General features: G+C 40.1%; 1 protein-coding gene across 1 annotated transcript in view; it reads left to right on the top strand.

The window, feature by feature from the left end:
* The window catches only part of MCOLN3 (mucolipin TRP cation channel 3), a 1,554,854-nt gene that overhangs the window by 405,933 nt on the left and 1,125,556 nt on the right, over positions 1-23,365 (top strand). Inside the window, exon 2 of the mRNA XM_044086032.1 lies at positions 13,164-13,321. The gene's annotated coding sequence lies outside the window, so the exon portion shown is untranslated. The remainder of the gene's footprint in view (positions 1-13,163; positions 13,322-23,365) is intronic.

The raw sequence follows: 23,365 nt of genomic DNA, 5'->3' as shown, positions 1-23,365 counted from the left end.
TTACTGTATTAGTGTTTTGCAGTATACTGGTTTGTTTTACCTTTACTATGTCGGATGACAAGGAAAAATCCCATCCTAAATCAGGATTCAAGAAATGCCCAGATTGTGGGCAGAAAATGTCCATCACTGATGGACACATTCAATGAGTCTACTGTCTGGGGGCTAAACACCTCCAAGATACTTGCAGCATTTGTCATTCCTTTTCTTCATGAGTCCTCTTGGAGAGAAAGAGGAAGCTAATAGGTAGGGGATTACTACAACATTCCTTTTCTGAGGTGTTGAGTAGCCATGAGGGTACTAGCACATCCTCCAAATCCTCAAAATCCACAAAATCTTCAGACAAAGTGGCAAAAACTTCAGAGGGAGGGTCATTGGTTCCACAGACCTCGGAACCGAGTGTACCTTTGATTCAGAGCCAGCTCTCAGTATTGGAGCCAGTCTCTGAAGTTTCCTCTTCTCCTCTGCTCCAGTCAGCACCTTCGGTGCATTCATCTAAGTCTTCAGTCAGCCTTTCAGATTTGGACATGGATCGGCTAGTGCAGAAGCTTTTACAGGCACCAGGACTTGCCAAATTGTTGTCGGCCCTGACCAGCTCGTCGGTGCCGAAGACCATGGAACCGGATTTGTCTACTCCTCCTCCAAGCCGTACTGGACTCTCGGAGCCGAAGGAAACTGAACCGATGATTGTCGAACCCTTGGAGCTGATACCCGCACCAGTGTTATCGGCTCCATCTACTTGGATGTCCTCGGCACCGACCAAGGACTCTAGGAGCCGACTCTCTCCCATCGGGTCCAGGGAGGATAGTCGAACCAATTTGTCGGTGCCAACTCTTCCTCTCGTGGCTTCGGCTTGGATGAGCTCGGCTCCTACCTCCGGCTCGGAGCCCATGGTTTTGGTGCGGGAGGATCGGACGGTACTCTCGGGTCTGTCCACTCCTTCTTGTCGGAGCCATGGTGCCTTCGATGCTATGAGGAGAGTTTTGTCTCCAAAGGCAACGTCAGCATCGGTTCGGTCTTCCCTCTCCCCTCAAGCTCCTGTGTCTGCTTCTTCGTCTACCGGTCCCCCTAAGCATAGAGACCCTGAGCCTCAAGTACCCCCACAGGGCATTCCCTGCTCTTCTAAGACCTCCCCAGATCCCCCCACTGAGGAGGTGCCCAGGAAGAGACTGTGCAAGAGGAGGCACTTAGACTCCCCATAGGAGTCTTTGACATCTGACACAGACTTGGATGAGTCAGAAGGGTCCCCTCGATCCCCCCCTGAGGATATCCCTTTTGCAGAGATACTAGAGATACTTAGTCAGAGGGGCAATTGGCAGTCCAAGACCCCTACTGAGGACGAGTCCGTGCTCTTGAAGGCTTTTGGGTCTCAACCTTCCACTTCTTGGATGTCTCCGCCTTACGAAGAGCTCATGGAACTGATCTCTCGTAAGGCGTGGGAGTCACTGGAGGCCATGGAACCTGTTCCTTGCAAGCCCAATAAATTCATGTCTGCCCCAGTGGACAAGCCATTTTTGACAAAGGGAGTGCCTGTTGATGCCATGGTGGTAGCTGCAGCCACCAAAAAGGAAGTGTCTAAGACATCCACATCTATTTAGCCTCCTAACAGAGATTCTAGGGTCATGGATAGATATGAGAAATGCATGTTTAGTTCAGCGACTTTTTCTCTGTGATCACTGAACTACTTAACCCATTTTACGAGATTACAAAGAGATCTCCTGAAAGAGCTAGGGGATATTCTCCAGGGTACGGTAGCTGCAGGGGTGGCCGACAAAGTCAACGCCCAGCTCGCTACCCTAAACTCAGTGGTAAACTCATCCATGCGTCTCATATCCTATGCAGCTGATGGTTCAAGTAGAGCTGCTAGTTCGGGCATTGCTCTTCGAAGACAAGCCTGGATGCGTCTCTGTTCCTTTAAGGAATCCTTTAAGTCTTCCTTTATCAACACCCCATTCGATGGCTCATCACTGTTTGGGCCTAAAGTAAAGTTAACTTTAACCAGGTGTGAGCAGGAAGGCAAGACCTTATCTGCCGTTGGAGTCCGTTCTTCTACCCCTACTCGGCCCTACCCCAAGGGCCCTAGGGGAGGGAAAATGTGGTTTCGAAAAGCACAGGGAGCCTTTTAGGACACACGTGGAGAAACCTCCTCTAGAGGCAGAGGAGGGGGATATAACGGAAGACGTCACCCCCGAGGCAGAGGGGGTCTGCAGCAACAGGGTGACAGGGGTCAGTTCTCCGGTCAACCCTACCAGCGCCCCTGAAAGGGGGCCCGACTGTTCGGCTCTGGAGGCAGTTGGGGGTCGCTTGTCTTTGTACCCAGAAGCGTGGCTAAACATAACATCAGATACATGGGTACAAAGCATAATTTCCAGAGGATATTTCATACCGTTCTCTTCCCCTCCCATTCCTGTAAACAGAATCCCAGATGTTCCATTCAATCTCAGGGAACAAGCAATCGTAGAGGTCCACAGATTGCTAGAAAAAAGAGTCATCCAACCAGTCCCAGCAGACCAATTGGATTCGGAACTTACTCAAGATTCTTTTTGGTACCAAAGAAAACAGGGGACTGGAGACCTATCTTGGACCTCAGCAGACTCAACCAGTTCGTAAAGAAAGAGAAGTTCTGAATGGTCACGCTTCAGTCTATTCTTCCCTTCCTAGGGAAAGGCTATTGGATGTACTCCATAGATCTCAAGGATGCGTACTATCACGTAAAGATGAACAGACGCTCCAGAGATCATCTGCGTTTCCGGCTGGGAGCCAATGATTACCAGTTTCGAGCCCTGCCCTTTGGTCTCTCTACAGCCCCCAGAGTGTTCACCAAATGCATGGCAGTGGTCATGGCTCACCTGAGACGTCTAGGATTCCAGGTGTTTCCATGCCTAGACGATTGGCTCCTCACCGCTACCACCAGGCATCAATTGACTCAGGTAACACAATACATTTTGACATTTTGCCATCAATTAGGTATTACAATCACCTTTGAAAAGTCTGCTTTATCGCCATCGCAGCATACCGTTTTTATAGAAGCAGAGTTAGATACCTCAGCTACCACTTTACATCTTCCTATCGAAAGAGTCTCACTTCTCCGCCAACACGTCAGCTCAACGGTGTCAAAGAACAAAGCTACAGCAGCAGAGGTCTTGAAGATGCTAGGTTTGATGGCGGCAGCAATCCTGGCTATTCCACCCGTAAGGATGCATATGCAAATTCTTCAATGGCTCCTCTTTGCTTAGTGGTCGTACCAGAAACTACCGATGCACCACATGATTCTCATCACGGATTCTTGCAAGAGAGACCTTGGCGTCTCTTCATGTTACAATCGGAAGACCCTTTGTTCTCCCCCCCAGTAGCTACTGTGACCACGGATGCTTCCCTGATAGGGTGGGGGGGCATTTTCAGAGAAAAACTGCCCAAGGCACATGGACAGATCAAGAATCACATCTGCACATCAATGTTCTAGAGTTGAGAGCGGTACTTCTGGCATTACAGTACTTTCAGGACTCTCTCCCTCTAGGAACTATTGCAATTCAGACGGACAACATGTCAGTAGTCTGGTACTTGAACAAGTAAGGCGGAACCAAGTCTTACTCCCTTTGTCAAGAAGCCCTCAGGGTCTGGCAATGGGCTGTGTCATCCCAGTGTTTTCTGTTAGCAATGCACATCTCCGGGAAATCCAACGTGATAGCGGACAAGCTAAGCAGGGGCAATATTGCTCCCTCACGAGTGGTCTCTCAAACAACAGGTTGCAGAGTTGATTTTCTGCAAATGGGGCCAGCCTTGCTGCGACCTCTTTGCCAGCCACATCAATTCAAAATGCAGAAGCTACTTTGCCGTAATACCACCTCCCGGTCATCCCCTGAGAGATGCACTTTTACACGATTGGCCCCCGGGTCTCCTTTATGCATTTCCACCCTTCCCATTGATACCCAGATTTTTACAGAAAGCAAAATCGCTGGGAAAGACTGTTATTCTCATAGCCCCCTACTGGCCTCGACAGATTTGGTTCCCGTTTCTCCACCATCATCGTTGGAAGATCCATGGATCCTGGACCCAGTTCCGGACCTTCTGATGCACCCGTCAGGGGACCTCCATCCTTCACTGCAGTCCCTGAAACTGACTGCTTGGCTAATCCACTTTCCCTAATTGCCAGGCTTCATTCAATTTCAGAAGATACAAGACAAATGCTCTTGTCTTCTCACAAGCCATCTACAAGGAAATTTTATGGCAGTAAATGGAAATGGTTCTCAATTTGGGCCAACACGCAGAAAATTTACCCTTTCCGAGCCCCGCTATCATCTATTTTAGAATTCTTGACAAAGATTTTTAAGGAAGGGGCAGCAGCTGCTACAGTTTGAGTCCAATTAGCTGCCATCTCACATTTTCACCTTGGGTTTGGTGGCACAAATGTTATGGGCCATAAATTATCTAAGACTTTTCTTAAAGGTGTTCTTCACATGAGACCTCCTATCAAAATTCCCTATTCTCCCTGAAATTTAAACTTTATGCTGTCTCAAATTATTCTTCCCCCTTTTGAACCAGCATCTTCTTGTGATCTCAAATATTTATCCTGGAAAACTATTTTTCTAGTGGCCATTACTTCTGCCTGCAGAGTGTCAGAACTTCAAGCATTATCTATCAGACCACCTTACATGATTTTCCATGCTGATAGAGTATCTCTCAGAACAAACCCCTCATTTTTACCTAAAGTCTGTTCTGAATCAAATATCAATCAGGTCATTGAGCTGCCAGTCTTTTTTCCCAACCACTCTAGCAAATTGGAATACATGTTGCACAAACTTGATGTAAACAGACAGCTCAGATTTTATGTGGACAGAACTAAGGATATTAGAAAATCAGATAAACTTTTTGTGTCCTTCTCAGAAGCCAGAAAAGGCAATCCAGTGGCTAAAACAACCTTATCTAAATGGTTATCCGATTGTATATCCTTTGTTTATGAGAATGCGAGCATGCCATTGACACACAAACCTAAGGCACATTCTACCAGAGCTGTCTCTGCGTCTTCTGCTTTTCAAGCTAAATTGCCCCTTGACAATATTTGCGCTGCAGCCACTTGGTCTAAGAATCATACCTTTATCACGCATTACAAAGTAGATAAGGCTTCCAGGGACAGGTCTTCCTTTGGTTCCACGGTACTGAAGAACATACTTCCATGAGCCACCCAGGATTGCGGGTGCTAGGGACGCTACCCATCAGTGAGAATAAACGTCGAGATTTAACAACTTCACATATAGAAGTTATGTACTTACCATAACATTCCATGTGAGTTGTTTATCTCGCCTTTATTCTCACGTCCCTCCCTCCTACCCCCTCCTGGCTGACTGTTGACTTAGAGGCTAGTACCATCCTGGTTATTCAATATTTCTTCTTCCCCTTCGGGAAGTGTTCTTGGTAGAAATAAATAAAAGGGTATATATATATATATATATATATATATATATATATATATATATATATATGTATACATATACTGTTACTCACAGCAAACAAGATCTGAGGTAATTCCAGCAGTGCATTGTGGGATAAAGGGCTTGGTCTCGAGCTACTGGCAAACCTTGAGCTTTGCTATTGGCCGTGTCAGAGCCAAGGATCGGCTCCAAACCCATCAGTGAGAATAAAGGTGAGATAACTCACATGGAACGTTATGGTAAGTACATAACTTCTTTTTTTGCTTATATAGTAATTTATTCACCTTATCCTGATTTCTTCTATATAATTTTTTTTTCATAAAATGATTTTTTCTTCTCTATCAAGTTTTTAAATATTTCTTGACTTGATATTTTATATTCCATTTTCCTTTTCTTTTCTATACATTCTAAAAATACTTTTTTTGTAAATCTTTTTGAATTGAATTCACCATATTGTCCAGTTTTCATAAAAATCTCTCATACTGATATGTTGTTGCCAAAATTCTGTAATTTATTTTCTTTCTCCTGAATCTAATTTGTTTATTCTTTTCATGCCTTTTCCTATTTTAATATATCCCTCATTTTCATGAATTCTTATCAAAATCACTACATGATCAGAGAACCCATTATATTTAATTTCTTTTTCTATCATTTTTAGGCCTTCTGATATAAAAAAATAATCGATTTCTGTCTTAATTTAATTTCTTTTGTAAGGCCAGTGTTTATTTTCCCATATTTTAATTTTCCATTTTTTTATAATTTCAGTAACCATTTTAACATCACAGCTATTTTTTTTATTTCTCAAATTACAATCAAAGCTACCTGTCATTATTATATCCATGTTAACACAGACATAATTAGGTATACGTTTAAACACTGTCTCTCTTTCTTTTTTTTGTCACATGTGCCTGTAAAGCTATTAGCCTATATACATTTTTTTCCATTTTATATCCACTATTGTTATTCGGCCCAATTCTACAATTGTACTATCTAATATTTTCATATTTTCTTGGTATTGTATACATATACCTGAACATGTTTGTTTGCCTATATTCCAAATAACAGTACCATTCCAAAGTTTTTATGTTTGCACTCTTTCTTCTTCTGTTAGCATTCTAATATCTTCTAACACTATTACTTGACCATATACTGCAGCACACCATTGTAAAATACTAATTCTTCTCTTAATATTCTTCATACTGTTAGTTCAAAGCGAACATCTTCAGCTTTATAGAACAGTTATTAGAATAATCTTCTTATCCCTTACCTTTCTTATTCTGTCTTACCGTTATATTTTTAAACTTTTTTTATTTCCCTAACTCCCTTTCCTATTGAATTTTTATTTATTTTTACTTATTTTACATTTGTTTACCAGGGTGGTCTGACTGGGCAGGGGATGTCTATTTTCAATGGGGGCCTGGGGAGAAAAAGTTCCTTACAAATACACGATACACAGTCTACTACAAAATGCAAAAAAAGACAGATTTTTCTTCCTTTTACTGTATGCTGCTCTTCTTCACTTGTCTCATCTGTCTCTATTTCTTTGTCTTTCTCTTTAAATTTAAATACCATTTCTGTGTTTTTTCTTGTTGTGTTGTGTGTTCTTGTATAGCATTCTTTTCTAACTCTTCTTCTTTTATAATTTAATTTTCATTTTCTTGTATTTCTACCTCACATTCTAACCATGGATGTCCTGTATTACCACATTTGTTACATTTTACTTCACAGTTCTTTGCCTTATGACCTATCTGACCACATAAATAACATATTGTTATCACATTCATTATAGGATCATAGGAAGTTACTAGGCTAATGGCCCTGGGGCCGTTACAAGCCTAGCCAAGAGTTTATCCCCCAAAAGAAACTTGTCACCCCTGTCAGTGAGAGACACAGGTGGGACCTCTGGGACATATGTGTGATTTCCCATCCACTCATAAAGGTTCCGCTTGAAGAGGATCAACAAGGTGCTCTGTTTGACATGTATGGGAAGTCTATTCCAGAGACGGGACAGACTCTGGGAGACAAACCTATCTCTCCAACAGGTTTTATTAATGTCACATATTAGGTTCAGGCCTTTTGAGCGGGTATTGCATGAGGAATTAGACTTATGGATATGGAGCATCTCTAGTAGGGCACCCCAAGATTGCCTTGTAGTGAGACACAGATCACCCCTGAGCAATCTGTACAATACCGAGTAGAGTGATAGTGATTTGAGCCTGTCCACATAGGACAGGTGTTGGAGGACATGGATTCCCTTTGTGAGATATTTCCATTTGGTGCAGATGTTTGGAGAGGTACATCCCAAATGGGGGGGAGGGTTATACTCAATTACTGGTCTAATGAGGGAGGAGTATAGACAGGTAATAACCTCCATTTTTCTGGATGCAGTCCCTTTACGTATGAGATGAACTAAGTAAAAGGCTTTTCTGACCACTGCCACTACATGATAGTCGAATGTGAGGTTGTTATTAACCTGAGTGCCCAGGTCTCTCACCACAGGTTGTGTGGTTATGGGGTTGCCGTTGATGTGGTAATCAGTAGGGGTCGTGTTTTCGCAGAATGGTATGATGATACATTTTTTGCATTCAGCTTGAGGCCATGATTTTGGCACCAGTCATTAGTTGCTGTGAGACCCTCCCAGTATGTTAACATCATTTGGGGAGCCAATGACAGCACCCAACTTACAGTCGTCGACAAATTTGGCCAGCCACAGGCCTTTTGTCTTTGCCTGTACCTCCGAGAAATAGATGCCAAAGAGTAGGGGTCTCAGGACGATCCCTGGGGAACTCCACTAGTTACAAGTCTGGTATCAGAAGTGGAGGTGCCTATTTTGAATTTGCGGGTCCTGTTGGTGAGCCAGTTGGCCACCCACCTGATGAGATAGGGATTTACGTCATGTTGTGTTAGCTTTTCAATGATGCCCAAGGGGGGGGTTGTATGAAAGACCTTGGCCAAGTCAACGTAAGCTGTATGTACTGACTTTCCCTCATCCAGGGCCTTGGTGACAGTCTCAAAGAAGTCAACCAGGTTCAACAGGCAAGATCTGCCCTTGACAAATCTGAACTGGGTGGGGTCAAGTGCTTGGAGATTGCCTATGTCCTTGTTTATGAGATCCATAATAATACGTTCCATGGCTTTACAGATCAGACTTGTCAAGCTAATGGGGCAATAGTTTCCAGGGTCAGTAGTGGCATCACCTTTGTGCAAGGGGATGACAATGATGGTTCTCCACTCTGCTGGAATGAAGCCAGTACTTAGGCTGTGACTGAATAAGGTGCTCAATGGCAAAGCCAGTTCTTGCTGGAGATGGTGTAGAATACATCCTGCGATACTATCAGGTCCCATGGAAGCTGTGTTTTTTGCCTTATATAGGGCCTGTAACACTTGATTTATGGAGATGTGAGGTGCGGGACAAGTATCGGGGATGTCAAAATGTCCTTTTGGGGGGACAGGGGGTGATATTTGTGCTGAACCTATCTGCTAGCAGGTTAGCTAAGTCAGCAGGATCAGTGTATGTGACACTGTTAAATACTAATTCAGAACAAACCTGGGGTTTGCCACAGAGGTTCTTGGGATTCACTTCATAACACTGAAAACTCAAAACACTGAAAGCACATATCATACATATACTGAGTTTAAACAACATAAATCATAGCACTTTCCACCAAGTGTAAGCAGAGGGGCAAGGCCCCCTTCACCCCCCATCCCCCCCCCACACACACACACGTCCTGCTACTTAAATATATCAGCTCCAAGATTGCACTTAGTGTAGTGAAGTGCAATCTTGGAGTTGATATATATAAGTAGTAGGGGGTGTGGGGGGGTGCAGGGTGGCTTGCCCCCCCCCCCACTTACACTTGGTGGAAAGTGCTATGATTTATATTGTTTATCTAACTATATGTATGATATGTGTTTTCAGTGTTTTGAGTTTCAGTGTTTTGAGTTTTCAAGATTTTGAAATTTCAGTGTTTTGGTTTCAGTGTTTTGACTTTCAGTGTTTTCAGCATTCAGTGTTATGAAGTGAATCCAGGTTCCTGATGTAACTGAAGAAGACTTTATGGTTTCCCTTTGTTATGGAGGCTAGTTTTGATTCATAATTGGCCTTGGAGGTTTTCACTAGTGATCTAATTAGCTTGTTAAGGCTAAGGAGGGAGTTTTTCCAATTTGGAATTTGTTCCCTTTTACCCTTGGACAACAGTTTCTTCCTTTTGTTGTAAAGCCTGTTGATGGAGGATGTCCACCAAACAGGTTTGTGTTTCCTTGTGGAGCAGATTTTAGTTGTCCATGCAGTTGTACAGGTGCTTGTAAACTGCATTGGCGTACTGTTCAGCATAGTTGTCTGCATCCTCTGGGGGGGAGGTGGTGTGAAGCCACAGATACCCTCCCTTGCTGAGGTTGTAGTCAGATTTTGAGATTTTTTTAGCTTGATTTCAGCTGGGGGGGGTGAGTACCAAGTCCAGAATGTTATCTCCCCTTGTGGTGGATGAGATGAGCTGGTCTAGTGGGTTAGAACTGATGAAGTCAAGGAATCATTGAGATAGTGCATTAGTGCAAGAATAGTCCACCCAGTCTATGGTGGGGTAGATGAAGTCACCAAGGATCAGGGTGTTATTGGGTACCTTGTTGGAGTCTTGTAGATGCAGGTAAGAGGAGTGGGTGTCCTGAGTCATGGAGGGAGGGACTATAGCTAGTTATAACTTGGATGGCTGTCTTGCCAACTGTCAATTGTACCTGGAGTAGTTCCATTGTGTCATGCTGGCAAACCAGTTTGGAGGTGTGCCTGTCCTTGATGAAGATAGAGACTCCACCATCCTTAGTCTTCCCGACTGCATTTTGGGGTTGGAATGTGTGGAATGAGGTATAGCCTGGTAAGGTAAGGGTGCTCTCCGCAGCCTTGAACCAAGTTTCCGTGACCGCACAGATATCAGCATCTTCCAGTGCAAGGAGGGCTTCCAGTGAGTCCATTTTCAGGTTTAAGCTCCTAGTGTTAAGCAGCATGACCTTCAGTTTGCTTTTTGACAGATCTTTTATGTTGGAAGGTATGTCTTTGGGACATTGCCTAAAAAAGGCACAATGGGGGAGGTGAGAGCCTTGGCCAGGATCCGGAAACCCAGTGCTGACAGTTGAAGGCTATCTCTGGCAAAGCATTGAGGCCTATCGACCATGTCATCCCAGGCAGACAGATACTGGATCCCCTCGGAATGACACCAGAAACTTAGCCAGTTGTCGAAGTCAATTATTTTTTGTTGGTATTGTGGTATCATTCTTGGTGAAGTAGGATGCTGCTTAGGGCTAGGGTCATACCTGCCTGTAATACATGCTGTGAAAGTTCAATCACGTCTCTCTTCATATAGTCCAGGGAGGTACGACTTAAGTCATTCACACCAACATGTACAATGACAGAGTCATACTTGTACTTGTTGTGCAAAGAGACTTAAGTGTGTGTGTGATGTGGTGGAATCTGGCACCAGATAGGCAACTGACCGTGACCTTCTCCTTGTCGAGCCTGGTAAGGGGGACATCAGCGTGTCTCACAATTGAGTCACCAATGACTAGTGTGTTTGGTTTATTATTATGTCTTGTGGGCTGTGATGGTTTATTGTTTTGCCTTATGGACTGTGTTTGTGAAACACTGGTGTGTTGTCTGCTGTGTGTGATGTATTTGGTGTTGTGTGTGGAATGTTTGTGAGTGTGTTTTGGAGGTCTCTGCTGTTTAGTTAAGTTTTTTATTGAGGACCTTTGCATAGGTTTGTGTGTGTGCTGTGCTTGGCTATGTGATGTGAGTTGTGTGGTGTTTGTGCTGACAGTCTTCTCTTTGTCAGGATTACTAACTGTGGTGTGACAGAGCTTGGACTCTAGGTTACTGATGTACATGCATTTCTCGCAGGTGGAAGAATTATGTACTAAGGAGAAGAGGGTTGGCAGTAAACATGAGGTGGTCGCTACAGTGTCTCAGTATGCCCATGTTGTGTTGTCATTAATTAAATGATCGCTGTTTCTACAAAAATAACAAGTCTTTGATTGTCCTCTGCTCCTCACAAAACCTCTATTGCCGTGCACATTAATAATACAAGGTATGTGTATCACATTGTCATTTTCCATTTTAGTAGTTTTGTCAACAAATATTCTCTCACTTATTTTGCTTCCACTTCAGTTCTAAACTGAATCAAGATTATTTTTTGTTTGTCTGAAAAAGGCTTGTCCAACATATTCTAACCATGGAAAGTCTGCTTTCTTTTATTCATAGACCCCCAAACATTTGTCCAAAATATGGCCAGTTTCAAAAAGCAAGTCACAAAAATTTTTTTTGTTAATTAAAATGAAAGGTCTTACCTCTTCAGCTTTTACTCCCAGAGGTGCAATAACATTGTCCCATACCTCGTATCTGTCCATGCCTTTTTCTTTTTAACTGCTCACCTGAACAACATGTTTTTTCTTTACTTCCTTCATCTCTGTCTTCTCCTTAGGCTCCTTCTTCCAGCGTTTGAGCATAGGACTTTTTTTCTGGAACCTTCTCTGGCTGTTTTTCCTTTTCTTTTTTTCTCTCTTCTATGTTTTCCATAGTGTCACTCCAGGATACAGCAATTCAACTTTCTGGCTCAGTCTGGTTAATTAGCTCCTCCAGATACTCATCCTGCAACCCCCTCGACTGGAAGGTTGAAATAACACATTTTTCTGCTGTTTCTGCCTTTTCAAACAGATTTTTATGGACATTTTCTTCTGAAGCCATGTCCACTACTGCATTTACCTCCATGTCTTTTCCAATTTCCTCACCATCAGCAGACATGTTTTTTATTTTCCCACATCTCCTGAAAAAAAATCTGGTCACAATTCTACCATTTTTTCTTCATTTTCAATACATTTAACTTTCAAATTGCCTTGGCTCTTAGCAGCCATGTTTTCTCCGTATTCCTTCTGGCTGCCTCAGTGCCTGGACAGGAAACAGGAAGTCAGGATGTGTAACACCCAATTTCTTTCCCCTAATGCAAAGAGTAGGGGAGGTTCCCTGATGCCCAACCCAAATGTTCCATACTCTGTGTAAATACCACCTTGCACATCCCCTGAAAAGAGTGACTAACCCAGTCATCAAATGATCAACAAAATGGGATAAGTTAATTTAATCAAAAAAGTGGAAATTAACTAGGCTTAAAATGGCTCGCAAGGGCTGCTAGCATAATACTTACCTATGAACAACCTGACCTATAAATAACGAATAAATAAGTAAGTGTTCTGTACTATATGGGGGTTTCCCATATTGCACCTATGATGATTCTCGTGCATTGCTGTAATTGCTATTTGTATGCACATTTCTTATGTTACACAAGCATTCTGCAAACAATTAAGCATGCAAAAAGCATTCTGTATAACACTGTGTTAATAACTGATGGTTTGGTCCTGGGAGTATTAATATGTTTATGCACTGTAATTCTATAAAAATCTAAGCATGTTAAAACCTATTCCTTGTATCACTGTATGCAAATTGTCTATATGACTTTGCACTACATGTGCTGGGGTCATGGATGAAAAGGGTTGAATGACCAGTTTGCTACCTGATTAGCAAATAGAAATAAGTAAATAAGTAAATAAATAAATAAATCAATAAGTAAGGATCACAAATACGTAGTCTTTGTTCAGTTATTATCATACTGTGTGATGCACTTTCCTGAATTTAAAGTAGACATTTTGAATTTTCATTTATCTTTAGTAACATTGGGAATATCTTCTTGATTTCTATAGGACTCCGGCTGCCCTGACCGGGATGTTGTGTCAAGGATCTCTGTTTTCCATATATGAATGATGCTGAAGGTCAAGGAAAACAAGTAAAGTGTACAGCACAAATAAACTTTAGATGAGAACCATCATTCCCAGCATCCTGTAACGCCTGCAGAAGTCTGGTAAGTGTTATGAAGTGTACAAAGCTAGACCTAGTAAGCAGATGGAAGAGGTTTATCATGAATGAGTGAGCACAGTAAACATACCAGGTATTCTTATGGTAAGTAGCAGCACTACACTTCTGTGCTGTTTAATTTAAAATGGAGCAACCGTGTGGAAAGCAGAAGGTAAGCATCTGGAATGCTGTGTTTCTGTTCTCCATCTAATTTTATCATAAGAGAGTAAAACATACTGCACTCTTCTTCTCCCATCCTCTGAACCCCGCTCTTCCTTTTGCGAATGACATTGACCCTTAACTGTTTATCACAATACTATTCTGTCTCATTACTCCGCTCCTTCCAATACCTCCCTTTCTCACTGCAGCTTCTCAACTCCAAAATCAGCCACTGACACTGCTAACAATTTCCCACACCCCATCCTTGACATCCTCTCCTAAATCACTGTAAGCCATTCAGTCCACTCTTTTTCTATGTCAGTAATTCTCCACCACCTTCCCACCCTTATAAAAACAGAAAAACAGAAACACCCTCTCCAAAACAAAATCTTTCTTAAATTCCTCATTAAATTCACATTTCTTCTCTGTCTACTGTTGAAATCCAGCATTGAAGCTAGCCTAAGACCTTGTTGAACATTTCAACACTTCAAAAATCTCCCGTCAACTCAATTTCTCACTTTCCCTAAGTAACACTGCAGCATCAAAAACAAACTAGAACAATTGCAGTTCTTTCTTGAAAACCACTCCCCTGATGTGTTTGCCATCACAAAATCCCAGGTAAATGGTTCATTTCCTAACTTCAGCTATGAGTTTTCAAGACACTCCTATAATTTCAACACTTCTGCAAGGGATAGATCTGGATTAGTGTGTACCCTTCTTCTCTACTGAAATGCACCTTGCAAGTCACATAATCTCACAAGCTACCACTTGTCTACTCTTGCAGATTCCTGTAATAATTCCTGCTCTCTCACCATTGCTCTCACATGCCTGTGTCCTCCTTCGTCTTCTTAGAAATTTAAAATTTACTTCATCTCCTTCAACATGCCGAACCTTTCAAAAATATATTAATTCTTAGATACAAAAGCATGAGTTGCCTGTCAGAATGACATCCACATGTGTATCTGAAGGCATGACCTTCAAATGATAGCAGATGCCACAAGACCTATTTTTAAGTAAATACTCACTACTTTCTAGACTTATCAACAACAAACTTTCCACATGTAATTTCCTCTTTTGAGATACTCCTTCCTTCAGTGAGTGAGCACTCGGATTCTCTTCATACTGACTGTCCTTTCCCCCCAGTTAAACTGCCTCTTAAACCCATTACCTTTCACTCAAACCCCACCCCCCTGTAACATTTTGCTTTAAATGTATCCTACAAACAGTCCAAGCTAGCTAATTAAAAAAAAAATCAACTACAGAACTCAAAAGCCCTTTTTAAGACCTGAGTCTTATACTGGACCTCATGGAAAAAGAACTCACGCTCTAAAAATAAAGGTAAATTCTTCACTGTCAGAGACTTTACAAAGAATGCAGTGACTTTACAAAGAATGCAGTACATTACCACAAAGCATATTCTATAGTGTCTACAATTCTCTGTCTTTAAAAAGGCAAAATCATTTTGGAAACTCTAAGCCCAGCAGCTTCTTAACAGTTCCCATTTCTTCCTATTCAAGCAACCACATCCTTTCAGATTTCCCTGTACAATTTTGAAGTCTCCCCCCTCACTGCTAGCATTTCTTCTTCACTCTCCTCCAGCTACCCCTCATTCTTTTAACTTCTTGATTAAAGACTCACCTGTAGTGAAACTCCTTGACGCTGTACAAAGTAGTGGTCCCCACCTGTCCTTGTTTTAACCTCTGCTGCAATTACCTCTTACAACCTCTCCATCACTTGTACAGTCTGTACCTTTAAAATAATAAGATGCCATAATATGGAAACAAACTGTTGTTACCCCCTTCCCAAATTCTCAGTGCCATCTTCCTCTCAAACTTGAGACCTTTGTCTTTATTACCTATACTAGAAAATAACTGCTAGAAAACTAGTTATAAGCAGTTATCAGAATCAAAGCCAATACCGCTCCTTAGCTAACCAAATCAACTAGAGCCCTGATGAAAAAACGTGACAGCATATGGAAATTATGGACTAAAACCAAGACCCTTCTCTCCTACAGACCTATAAAGAACTTAGAAGTCAAATAAAGAAAATTATTAACAAAGACGAGATCAACTTCCATGCCAACCCTCCCACTACCCTAAAATCTGACCCCAAAAAATTCTGGAGCACAATCATTCATTTACTGCATCCAGGAAACCCTTCCCTCCCAACCCATGTCCGAATAAAGCCCCTGAAGAAACTGCCACTGCATTTAACAATCATTTTATCAACTCTATAACTACCATTATTAATGATATTCCCACTCGAAAAAGTACTAATAACTCCCCTTTCTCAGCCTCTCCATCTCATTCTTCAAACTCTTTCTCCCTCACATCAGTCTCAGCTAACTATATTAAATCCCTACTCTCTAAACTCAAACCCTGCTCCCACCTCAGCTGATAATCTACCTTCTTACTTCCTACAGATTGCAGCTGAACCCCTAGCCTATCCTGTATCCATCCTGATTAACCGATTTATCTCTGAATCATATGTTCCAGTAATTTGGAAAACATTCTACACTTTACCTATACATAAGGGAGGCAATTCTTCTGGTATATCTAACTTCAGGCCAGTTGCTATTCTGTCACCCTTCTCCAAGATACTTGAGAAATGTATCCACAAACAGATAATGCAGTATCTTCTCCAACAGAACCTTCTAACACACATACAACACGGATTTCACCATAAACACAATACTACAGCTGCACTAATACCCTTTACCAATACTGTATCATTGGCCCATGACAACAACAAACTAGTTTCGTGTCTGTTCCTTGACCTCTGCAAAGCCTTTGACACTGTCTCCCATTCCCTACTCCTGGAAAAAACTCTCTCATTTAACTTTCTCTCCTCCCACTATATCCTATTTTTTAGCTATCTCTCTAACCACCAGCAAGCTGTCAAATGGCACTCTGCCCAATCCCCCCCCCAATCGTCCCAATGGGTGTTCCCCAAGGATCCATACTTGGGCCACTCCTGTTCAATATTTTCACCAACCTACTTTACACTTCCTGTCCCAACTCCACACTTGTACAATATGCAGATGATTCTACAGTCATCACCATTGCTGATAATCCAGCCGACCTCCATTCTACTACCCAAGCAACATTCAACTCTCTAGAGACATGGCTTAGTGATAGTAAATTAATTCTCAACCCCAAGAAAACTAAGCTTCTACTCTTCCTCCCAAAAAGTCTCACCAATCTCAAAACTACATTTTCCATCCTATCAAGCAATAAGACTATCATTACTGCTGAACCTAGCACTAAACTGCTAGGAGTCATAATTGATGATCAGCTTAAGTTTGATCACCAAGTCATTTCCTCTATCAAAAAGACTCACCAGAAACTTGGTCTCCTATACCGTAACAAAAGACATCTAACCAATACAGCCAGAATAACTCTCTCCCATGCATTTCTTCTTCCCACACTTCTCTATAGCTGTCAATTATACACAAATCTTAACACCACACTCTTAACTAAACTCGAAACTACATATAACAAGGTTACTAGATTTGCGGCAAACCAAACCTACAAATCACACTATTGCATATCTCTTAAACAACTGGACTGGCTTGAATTCCCTCATATGCTGCTACTACATCAACTGCAAGTTATCCACTCCATCCTCTATCTACCGTCTTTCTGCCCTAGCCTTCTATCTATTATATCTAAATATTCCCCAAGTAGGACACTACATAGCTCAGACCAGGACTTCCTACAGATCTATAAACCCAAAACCAAAATAGGGTGTCTACTCTATAACTATAACCCTGCTACAATGTGGAACCAACTACTCCTCGAAATTAGGTCACTCGACCAAACCAAGCATTTCAAACTAGCCATTCGGAGATACCTAACAAACAAATGGTCCTGCCACTGTAGTCATCCTCCCTGAAACTACCCTACCATAGCCTCTGTATCCTTCCTCCCTCTACTGCCTAGCTAAATAATCATCTACCCCTCCATGTCTATACTTAACCATTTCATCCCCTGTCTACTCCTCCTGTAATTACACTGTATATAACCAGTTAGGAATTATGAATACTATACTTCCTTTCATCACACTGAACCACAGGTTTTTTTTGCAGTATGACCTCTGTCATTATACAAAACTGCTTTATGTATGGCTTATTATAAATGTCTTTTACTGTACAATTGTACAATTGGATGATTTATTAGAAATGTTTTTTACTGTACAATTTCGGACACTGTATTAAATTTGTTTAACTGTTATGATTTACTGTAATAGTTGTCTTGTTAAAAATTTTCAAATGGAAATGCCTTATTAATTGTATGCAAAATGCTAATACTGACTGTGGAGCTTTTCTCCTCGGGTTTCCACTGAAAATGGGCTAAAGGCTCAGCTGGGCTAACCCGGTTAACAAATGTAAAATAAAATAATAAAAATAAAATTATCCTCTTACTTGAAAATATACTGCTTACTTTCTAACTGCCAACATGGTTTCTTGTCCATCCTCAGCATGATGACAACAGTTTACACCCTTACTGATGATGTCTTAGTCAGTCTCAACAAAAGAAGTCTGGTTGATTACATTGTTATTTTAGATGCTCGCATTGACTCAGAACAATCTCAGTGGTTTCTAACAATGAAGATCAAGGGACTCCAGCATGTGGCTTACACAGAAAGAGTAAAGTCCCTGTCACTATGCTCAGTATCATATAGACTTCTTAGGGGAGATTTATGCCTGGCTTACAGAGCAATCTCTGACCCAAACTTAATGAATTTGCTGCACATCCATAAATCAAACGGGATTAGAGGTACCCATTCCTGGGACCTAAATCTGGCCTGCAACTTGAATAGGATGTGCTGGAGGGACAGATCTGTCTCCCAGTGACTGCCACATCTTTGGAATAGGCTGCTAATTCATGTGAAGCAGAACAGCTGTATGACACTTTTCAAAAGAAACCTGGACGAGTGGATGGGGCACCATAAATTCTTATCAGGGATAGTGACCGAAACCCTCTTGGACATGGGCAGTCATTAATAAATACAATTCTCTGTGTTGACTATAGTATCCATGGTATTACATTGGGATGAAATGGCTAGGCTTGAAATGACCTCCGGTTCAGTAGCTTAGTAACCTCCTATGCTCTTATGATCTTATGACTCTGGAAGTAGTCCTAAGACCAGTGACTTAATTTAAAATTTCATAGGACATAGAAGTTTTAAAGTCAAAATAGGTCCCACTACATGTGGCACAACAAACGTAATCAAAGGAGCTCCCCCTAGGCTGTATCCTTCCCCCTTAATATTTTTCATCTTTATAAATATGCTAGACTTTGACATCTCACCTGCTCATTATACTATATGCAGATGACAAGGCAATCTGCAGATGATCCCCCTCACTTTCCTCAATTAAGTCATAACCTGAATCAGACCTTAGTCTCCTTTTTAAGTGGTTTTAGAATGTCAGTCTCCTGCTTTACCTTAAGAAAACCAATGCTATTTTATTCAAAATCAAGCAAAAACTAAAACATGTCCCTGCTAGCTTGCAATTACTTCACAACAACAAAATCCTGTAGCTATAACTGATTATTTTCACTTCTTCAGAGACTGTTTGGACCCACAATTAAATGCTCAGCACCGCATTTCTTGACTAAAACCAATGTATCTCACACTGCCTCCTGAGCTTGGAGAATTTCCTACTTCCTCTCTCTAGAAGGACAAAATGTCATTGGTAAGGGCAAACTCCAGAAGATGGTTCCCCTCACCTTGAAAAAAAAAACAGATTTGTCCAAATGCTGTGGAGAAAAAGGGAGTGATTCTTAGTTTCTTTATGTTACCCTAGTAATTCAAACTAAAAGTCTAGCCATTCAGGATTGCAGATTTTGTTAGAGGAGTGATTTGGTGTTATATATCACCCCTGTGCAATGTTCACTGTTTCTACAGTTAGACATATTGGATTAGAATGTGAACCTGTTCCAATATATAGCCATCCCACAAATGGGGCCGCATAATGAAATGTACTAGATAATCTAAATACCCCTTTATTTTTGAAGTATTGTTTTTCTAGTAATTCTAGGGATGTTGTCATTCCAAGAAATCCAAAATAATTTTTTATGAACTGGTTCTATATGTCTAGTTAAGACAATGAGGTAATTCTCTACCAGGAAAAAGTACCTTGAGAATACAATCATTTCAATCACAACATTTTAATTAAAAAGAGTAGGAATAACTTTCTACAGTTGTTGATCTTGAGTCATACTTCTGAAAGAAGGGTCTTTTTATTAACTTGATTCATATTTCTAAAAAAAAAGGTCTTTAAATTTACTTGAATAAGCTTTTCCATACCTGTTAATTATTCTGAGATAAATCCATTGATGTGCCACTTTAAAAGGTAATGTGTTGCATCTAGTTAGTTATATTGTCTGTAATTTTAATAATTTGTTTTGCCATTATTGACAAATAACATGAATTTCTGAAAATCCTTGTATATTTTAACAATAATATATTTTGATCTTGTTGTAACATCCTTATTACACAGTCACTTGGAAATTATATGAGTGTTAGCCCCCCTTTGGGTAATTCAAACCACTGCTATTTATATTTTGAATTATTTTTTGATTATCCTGTAAAGATTTTTCAAATAAGACATTTTATTACAGGCTACTAGATTGTGGATCTTTTGTTTATAGCGTGAGTGGTATTAACTGGTCAGAAGAAGTACAAAATAACCAAGATAAGGCATTTACAAGATTAGAAAAAGTACTAGATTGAGTGTTGAAAACAATTAACTTCAGATACATGTAATAATACAAATAGTAGGCTTCCTTAGTGATGGAGCATAAAACTGACCAGGCTATACAGAAAACACATTTTTCAACAATATAAGAAGTTTAGAACTCACAGAATGAAAACAAAACTTATTAAGATACGTAAAGATTTTAAACTTAATCTCAGACTAGAAAAGATGAAATTTGAGACAAAGCTAGCTAATGACAAGAACAATATTGTGTGTGTGTGTGTGTGTGTGTGTGTGTATATATATATATATATATATATATATATATATATATATATATATATATATATATATATATATATATGTATGTATATATATATGGGTCTACTTCATTTGCCCTAACTTCCAATTGACTGACACCCATTTGACTGACCCCATTTGACTGAAATTTCATTTGACTGACACTTCATTTGACTGACGCTTCCTTTGACTGACAAGTATTATTGGCAGTCTCCAGAGCACTGTAAGGCAAGTAAATGGAATATGTCCCCTTTCCCACTGTAGTGCGACCCTGGAGTTAGAATATATAGTTGGGGGATGTAGTTTAGTTTTGCTTTAGTATTGCTTAGTAAAACAAAAGTTAGTGGGGGGCTTACACCCCACACCCCCTAACTATATATTCTAACTCCAGGGTCACACTACAGTGGGGAAGGGGACATATTCCATTTACTTGCCTTACAGTACACTGGAGACTGCCAATAATACTTGTCAGTCAAATGAAGTGTCAGTCAAATGAAGTGTCAGTCAATTGGAAGTTAGGGCAAGTGAAGTAGACCCATATATATATATATATATATATATATATATATATATATATATATATATATATATATAGACATATATATATATATGTGTGTGTGTGTGTATATATATTGATCCCATTTCTATTGATAATCAAACAATTGCTTCAAGAAGGTATGAGGTTAAAACTTAAACAAAACCCAAGGACATAGCAGGCACATTTAAAAACTACTTTGCAATGGTTGTAAATTGCAACTACGTTCTTACACTGTTTTCTTAAACACCTACATTGAATTATCACTTTTTGACATAGGCAAACTTACATTTATGTAAAAGTAATCAAACTATATTAGCAAGTTCACATTTGCAAACATTATACATCCCGTATGTTATTATATATCATATAATCTAGGCAACATTACATAAATTATTGAAATCCTACCTTCTCTTAAATATCATTCCTCCTCCAAAACATTTTTTGCATGTATTGTTCCCACCATTTCCCATTCTCATTCTTTTCTGACCTCTTCTGATTGATTTCTGTAGTTAATGTGCAATATTGTATATGCCCTTCTAATTATCCATTTTTTTAACAGGAGCTTCTGTTCTAGATGCAGTTAAAAACACAACCAGTGCAGGTCTTTCATTTAGGATTCCCTATCCCTTTCTCTTTGTCTATACTCTGATATCAATCCCTGATAGAGAAGGCAATCACGTGCCTGCAGTCTGAATGTTTTCTTGACTGCTTCCCATGTTATTACCTTTTCTTCTCTAATTATTTGTTCTTAATACCTTGGTTACTTTGCCAGCTTCCTCCAGAAAATTTCAGCCCCCTCTTGTCTATTCTGTGTACCCTTAATTGAAGTCATGCCTATCGGCAGAATCACCTTGCTCCATTCCCATGTTGATTTAGGTCTTCATATATTTTCTGCTACTTTATGAATTTAAAAGTCTGTATGACTGTTGTTATTCTCCTTAAGGATCTGTGTCCGAAATCCAATCATTTCCTTATTTCTTGAATTACCCCCCACCCATCTTCATTATCATCCCTTTTCATACTGAATTGTAGCTTTCTGCTTGTGGTATGTATGAGAGTCTAAACTGATTCGCTCTAAAATATCCATTCAAATCAGATAATCCTAAACCTCCTTGTTCTGTTGTATCACACTTGCCGTCTTGCCCTCTGCCCCTCCCAAATAAAATCCTTCAACTCTATATTAATTGCAGTCCACATCTTCTCATCAATGCATTTGTATTGCTTGCATCTTGCTATCCATATCCATAGGCAAGGGCTTCTGGTTTCACTGTTTTTGTATTATCTTTTGTTTAGTCTCTTCCCACATATCCTTAGCTGCCACAACCAAATCTTTTTTTAACCCATAGTCCTAAGTACTTCATTTTATCATGTCCCCGTAAATATGCATATTACTGGATCATTTCATGCGTGGGTACATAGTTTATAGCCATACCCTTTGTTTTATCTTCATTAACTTTAAATCCCTAAAAAAACAGAGCTGTCTCAGAATGTTCCACAACACTGAAATGTCCTTTTCTGGTTCCATCAAGTACAAAATAATACCATCTGCAAATAAAGCAAACTTTTATTGAAATCATACCAGTTATATCCTTGAATTTATGAAGCCCTTATTTTCTTTGCCAGTGGTTCTAAATATAAAGCAAATAACAAAGGGGAAAGAAGACAGCCCTGCCTGGTTCTTCTGTTTAGACACAACTTCTCAGACAGGAACCCTCCCACTGTGATTTTTGCCATTGATCCCTCATATATCTTTCTAATTAACCATAGTATTGTATCAGGAAATGCAAATGCTTCATTCCCCTACTCATAAAATCCCAGCTTATTCTGTTGAATACTTTCTTTACATCAAGACCCGCCAACAACAGTGGTATTTTCTTATATCCTGCATCCCTCAGGATCATCTTTGCTTTGTTAATGTTGTCAGATGTTTGCAGCTTCTCCACAAAACTGCACTGGACCATATCTATCAATTTTGGCTTCACGTTTGCTATTCTTTTAGCCATTAGATATAAACACTTTATCATTATGGTTTAGGATTAAAATGTGTCTATATAAAGCTAGACTAAAAAACAGTCAAATACAAAGTAGTAGGAACAAAAATAAACATATTAGTTCAGTTATATTAGTGAACATGTATCACAAAAATAAATAATTTCCTTACTTCCTGTTTATGAAATCCTGACATACTACTTGACTTAAAACGTAACTGAATCTTAAAGAAACATTACTTAACAAAGGCATTAGAATTCTCATTGCATTATTCCTAAAACTAACATAGTGTAAAATAAAATAAAATAATAAATTTGCATACAACATTAAAATATTATTTCATATACTAAACAAGTATAATG

The sequence above is a fragment of the Protopterus annectens genome, chromosome 10.part0, assembly GCF_019279795.1.
Source record: "Protopterus annectens isolate FY-2018-M chromosome 10.part0, PAN1.0, whole genome shotgun sequence".
Classification (NCBI taxonomy): Eukaryota; Metazoa; Chordata; order Ceratodontiformes; family Protopteridae; genus Protopterus; species Protopterus annectens.
This window is presented reverse-complemented; position numbering and strand designations above follow the sequence as displayed.